Consider the following 6,441-nt stretch of genomic DNA (forward strand, 5'->3'; position numbering starts at 1 on the left):
GAAACTTTCACAATTTTTGTAGCTGTACATATATTTTCTAATTTCAACCTTAGTAGCTGTCATGTGACAAACACGTCATATTGTAAGTGATGTCACTTTGGCCAAACTCAGCAGTGACCCCTATATACAAGAAAACTTTGGTATCTCAAACACGGATATGTCGAATACCTCGGATATGTCGAAGTTAGTCCTTGGTCCCGGCTGTATTTCTATAATAAATGATTATAAAAAACCTCGGATAGCTCAAACACAGAAATTTCAAATACCCAAATTACTTGAAGAAAATTTTTGGCACAAAGCACTATTTTTACCTGGCTTATGTTGAAGTCTGGTCAATTTTCTGTTCGTTAACATAACTGTTTGCCAGGTGCATGGCTGTCCCTAATAGCACTAACTAGATATCATTAAGATGTTGGCCACCTCAAAGGGCCCCGCTTTCAGCAACGAACATGAAAATGTAAGGTAGCTGAAAAGGATTTATTTTGAAGAGGAACATTTGTGTACTATTAAGGGATGTGTTGTTTGAGTCTAAAGGGGACAAAAAGTGGTCCCTTGAAATAGAAACTTCATTCAAGGTCACTGCACATCCATTGACCAGTGGCATTGACCAGTGGCACTCTGTGAGTTAAGTATGAGCCACATTGGACCAAGGGGAGAGAAGATATGCTCTGGACAAGGATTTCTCATATAATTCTGCTATGACTTAAACCTAGAAACATGGTTTAAGGTCACTGCACACCCTTTACCCAAAGGAACTCCTTGGGTGAAGTATGAGCCAGATTGGGCCAAGGAGAGAGAAAATATGCTCCAGACAAGAATTTAAATGGAGAGGCTATTTTTGACCTTGACCTAGAAACTTTATTCAAGGTCACTGCACATCCATTGACCAGTGGCACTCTGTGAGTGAAGTATGAGCCACATTGGACCAAGGGGAGAGAAGATATGCTCCGGACAAGGATTTTTCATATAATTCTGCTATGACCTTAACCTTAGACCTAGAAACATGGTTCAAGGTCACTGCACACCCTTTACCCAAAGACACTCTGTGGGTGAAGTATGATCCAGATTGGGCCAAGGAGAGAGAAGATATGCTCCGGACAAGAGATCTCGGATAGACAGACGGATGGACAGACTGATCACTATAGGACGCCCGCAGAGCGGGGCCCTAATTAATCACTCCGAGGTCGGTTGAATTTCACACCTCTCTAAACCAGGTATTCACTCATCTATCGATAATTTCAGATTAATAAAACAAGTTTATTTATCAATTTATTTTTCAATTGACCCAAGCCATTTTGCTTATAAATGACACAATAATTTATTGACAGCTTTGTATATTCATCTTTATAATTAATTGGTGTGTGCAATCTGTTGATTTTTATTAACAAAATCACAGTATCACTTTCAATTGACTGGTTTAAACGAAATCACAGACATCACTTTTCAACTTGATTCATTTTTTACTTTAAAGATAAAAACACCACAATAATAGGTTGAAGGCAATGGATTATATGAGGTTCATTGTAAAAACAGAAAAAGACAAATTTTATCGTCCAATTACGAAAAATCACAAGACAACTAGCTGATATTAGTAATTGATTCCCATTCAACAAAAATTAAACAGATTAAATTTTTTTTCAACACCGAATCTTTTATATATGGAATATGTGAATGCTTACTTCATATCAGCCGTCCTTAACCTAGCTGTGGCCAGCACTGTCAACATCCATCAGCATGGCATTTTCCAGTTGTTTCCACCAATTCCTGTTTGGCTGTAACTGCTGAGACATTTCCACATCCTGGAGGGTCAATGTCCATCAGTCTTTTCCAGCTGTTTCCATCAATTCCTGTAAGGCTGCAAATGCTCTTTTCCACATCTTTGTAGAAACACTGTCATCAACACCATCCATGGAAGTCTCCTCTTCAATCTGTCAGATACAAGTGTCTTTTTTAACCACTTTTCAGGGGAAGGGTGAGAGGGGTAATAGATACGAACACTCAATAACAAGAGGCACAAGGGCCTTCACAGTTCACCTGAATATTATGAATGAAACACTGTAAAGAATCCATAGTATAAAATAAAACATGAAGCAATGTAGCTCACAAGCAATAGAAAAAGGATGGTCAGGGATCATCAAAAGAAGCAGTCTGGTACTCGGTAAAAATTTTTAAATTAGATCTATTTATTTGCCTGCACTTTGTACTCCTGTACTTGCCCCCAAGTCACTATCACCATTTTGACTAAACAAAACAGTAGTGCCTGAGCACTATTTGAAAACCAATCTCATCCTCTACCTGACCATTAAAAATGATGAAAGTACTTTTTGGATCATATATTATAAAAATTCTTTTATAATTCTCTTATTCAATTGACCTTTCAATACTCAAGTTTCGAGATTATCTCCCTTGGTGCACTCTTTCGTTATGGGGGGGGGGGGGGGGGGGGGGGGGGGGTAAGCAGGCAGGTGGGACAATTATTTATATATGTGATACATCATCGATATACCATTATAACTGATTGTCGGGATGCACTCTTCAACTCGAAAATTACCAAACTTAAGTAAAGGCGTCTTTTTTTTCTACGAACAAAAAATCGGAAAGAAAATAAAAATTGGAACAAAAGAAATATCAGTGGATAAGAACTTATCAAACGAGGGAAGAGATATTGATCTCTAATAAATACACAAGCATGTGATCACTGTATGTCGGCATTATGAATGACTCTTTCCCTTATACAGTGCGGACTCGTTATTACGGTGACGGTTTTATAAGATAGAACGCTTATTACGTTGTAAATTCAAAGCACAAAACCATTTCTTAACAAATTTATACAAAATAGAACTGTTTATTAAGATGTCCTTAAATGCCGGGACTCGGTATTACGATGTAAAAATTCTGTCCAAAATTTTTTTTCACTCCGTGTTTATTCAGTGTTGATCGACGGTAGACACTTAAGGAGACGCTAAATAAACATTGAAACACCTGTGCTCTGACAGAGTGTTAACTTGCAGGGCCGTTAGGTGATTAGTGACGCTTGACTGCACACACCTTGACTGTTCTAGCGAGGTCAGCAGAAAGGGAGACGTGTCAAAGCCATTGTTAAACAATTAAACTGTTTATTTATAAATGTAGTCTCTAGTTTATCTATCTCCGTTAGGTTTTTTTTTTCACTATGGTTAATAAGTAAAATTAATTTATTAAATAAAAGGTTACATTTAATCGTATGCATGTAAGTTAAATACGTAATGTGTAATTTCGTTTGCAGTTAAAGTGCGGAATGGACAGCTTGGGTATCAAACATAATTTTGGCAAAATTTGAACTCCAATAACATTTTAACAGCTTGGATAGTGGCTTGGACTACCTCACAGGTGTCAGCAGAAATACAAATCGATAATTGCTGAACTGCTAATTGAACTCTGTTCAGTAATTTAAAAATTCAAATTTATTTTGACATTTAGCTTGTGTGTTTTCAAATCCTGTCCATGAATATGCCTATCACACTGCCCACTTTCATCAGTTGTTCACTGTAGCTCTAAGCTCATTGAACACCCAAAACCGCCCAGTGATGTATTGTTGTTGTTTATGTAGTAACGATACAAAGACATTGAAAATTTTACGAACGCATTATCTAGACAGAAACGAAAGTAAATGGAAATGGCAGCAGATAAATGAAGATTGCCGAAGTTTTTATAAAAAATGTGCACCTTTCTTTTAAAATGAAGGAAATAGAAGAAAATTATCATCATGAAGATATCTATTCAAGATAAGTTATTAATAAATTATATGTATATAGCGTTTTAATGAAGAATTTGAACAGAAGAAGGAAACAAAAGGAGAAAAATACACCTCTTAATACAACAACAAGCTTTCAAAACGATGTTTTACTGGATTTTATTGGGAACTTTTATTATGCTGCCCTCAGTATTACGATATTTTACCGTGACAAAATGAACATCGTAATAACGATTCCGCACTGTAATAACTTCAAAGAGCCCAATAACTTTTTAGAAAAAGGTTTGTACAATCAAAGAATTATTTTTCTTACGAAGACTATATGATGGTTCTTTCGTTTTCTAGTATCCTAAATGAAAGTAAATTTTGTAAATATGTATAGTAGAGCTAATTATAAAACCATCAAAATGATCATTGCTTAGCATTATCATCTTTCTATAACATTAAATGAATTTTAAAAGCCACAGCCATCTTTCATTTATTTATGCACATTTGTATACATTAACAACCTGTCCCACTTCCATGCCGATATGGATACTTTTTGTGCCTCTATCGTAGGAGAGTTACAATCTCGAAACTTGCGTATTAGATTAACTACAGTGATAACTTATCATCGGTGAATTACAAAGGGGAATACATGTACTTTCTCTCAGTAGAATACAGATTAATCTACCTATCCAGCACATGAACATTTGACCAAGTGGTCAACAATTTCAAAAATCTGGTTAAAATACCCTGCTTATTACAACTTTGTACTCCTAGATGCCCATGCACAAAGACGATTTTCAACAAATAATGCATTTTCACTATAGATTTACCATAGCCCCACCCAACACCAGAACCCCTTGCAATTTACAATTACAATTCTGCAAGTCAGGCACACTTTCTTATCATTGCTATGCACTTAGTGGTTGTTTGCTTAATAAACAGGAGCTGAGAAGAAGATTTTTAAAGAAATAATGTATTTCCACTATACATGTACATGTATAATTAATAGAGCCCTGCCTTAGCACCAGAGGCCCTAGACCCAGGGGGCCAAGAAATTCACAATTTTGGAAGAGGCACCTTTACTCGTCATTATATACACACTATCATACACTATGCTTGCTAAATACCCTGACCCAGGACTATGTGAGCTTTATAAATTTGGAAGAGTCATCCTTGCTTATCAAAAATATTTACCTTAAGTTTATCTGCTAAATGTACAGTGAAAGAGAAAAAGATTTTAGAAGAATTTATGCATTTTTACTATACAATCATTAGAGCCCCCCAAAACACCTGACCCTGGGGCCATGAATTTCACAATTTTGGTAGAGGACTTGGTGCTTATTATAATCATTGCCAACAGTTGGACTGCTTGATGTCCAGGGGTAAAGAAGATCTTTAGAAATAGCACTAATTTTCAAGGTTTTAGCCCTACCTTTTTTAACACTGAAGCAAGGCAGTAAATTACGACTATAATTCTGTTACTATGAGACTCACTGACCTTGTTATTTACCGTACTACACACTAGTTTATCAAGGTCTGGTCAGGTAGTCCCTCTGGTCAAAAGTAACCTATTGACAAAAGGACACTTGTATAAATACTATATTACATTGCAATGAGGAATTGCTGTAAACCATTTTTTATTCGCATGCGAGAAATATCCAGGAATTTGGCTAACTTCTTAATTTTACTTGCAAATATTTCTTGCAACAAAATATTTGTTTTATTGTGTATCTATGTAGAAAAATTCCTCAAGCACAAAATTTAGTCATCAAAGAGATATTTTAAACTTATTTATAGAGAATTAAATGATGTTGTTGATTTACAGTTACTTCTAGTATAATAATAATTATTATAGAAATCCTAAGGATCAATTTACACAGGGCTATATCTGACTGCATAGAGGGCCCAAAGACTTACTTCTGTTCTGTTTTCCAAAGGTGTAGATCCTTTGAGATAAGGTCTTTTCTTGCTGTGTTCTTCCTCTTATCCAGGAGTTTGTAGTCTAGTGGCAGCTCTGTGTGAGGACACAAAACTGCATGAAAAAGATCTGTGTACTGTCAAGCAGAGCATTCCCTCACGACATAAAAAAATTGCTAAAATTAGAGTTAGGACCATTACAGATCATTACTGCTCATGCATAGCTATAAACTATGAACATATAAACATATGGTGCCTACAGTTTTCTTCATTCTGGATAATTTATATACTTAACATTCACCGCATTACTGTAAATCAATAGATTTTTAATTTCATTTGTGAGAATTAACTTTATCTTAATTAATGTAATTATGCAAGCTCATGCCCTTCAATCTAATCATAAAAATTTTGTTCTCACAAGTATTTGTCTTTTTTGAAGATTTTACATAGCAATAACTGAAATTCATGAAAATTCTTTTGCTTCACTAAGTATAAATAGTATCTTCGGAAAATAAGGTGTTGCAAAAATTAACTTATCTAATGAGTGGACAATTAGACATATCCTCAGATCAAATAATTAACAAAAATCTTTGAAGAATAATAAAAATTGACCTTCTAAGACAGAATCATGCAAAGTCCTAGGATTCTTCTTGTTCCATACTATTCCTCCTTACAGAGCCAAAGCCAGCCCTGGACTCCTAGCATTCCAGCACTGAATCTATGAACGACTAAGACTTTGAAAACAAAGTGGTTAATAATACATGAAAAGGAGAGGGAGTATAATGGATTAGTACTTAGTGGGT

At 35.4% G+C, this 6,441-nt stretch overlaps 1 long non-coding RNA gene across 1 annotated transcript; it reads right to left on the reverse strand.

The window, feature by feature from the left end:
• Window positions 1-1,786: 1,786 nt before the first annotated feature.
• On the reverse strand, window positions 1,787-5,721 carry LOC133183744 (uncharacterized). The gene is made up of 3 exons (XR_009720719.1): window positions 5,639-5,721; window positions 5,220-5,289; window positions 1,787-1,928 (listed from the first exon to the last, which is right to left on the reverse strand). It is a non-coding gene; the product is annotated as an uncharacterized LOC133183744 (long non-coding RNA).
• Window positions 5,722-6,441: the final 720 nt, after the last annotated feature.

The sequence above is a fragment of the Saccostrea echinata genome, unplaced genomic scaffold (genome assembly GCF_033153115.1).
Source record: "Saccostrea echinata isolate AGI-Se365-2 ecotype Australia unplaced genomic scaffold, CSIRO_AGI_Sech_v1 ptg000009l, whole genome shotgun sequence".
NCBI classification, from domain to species: Eukaryota; Metazoa; Mollusca; class Bivalvia; order Ostreida; family Ostreidae; genus Saccostrea; species Saccostrea echinata.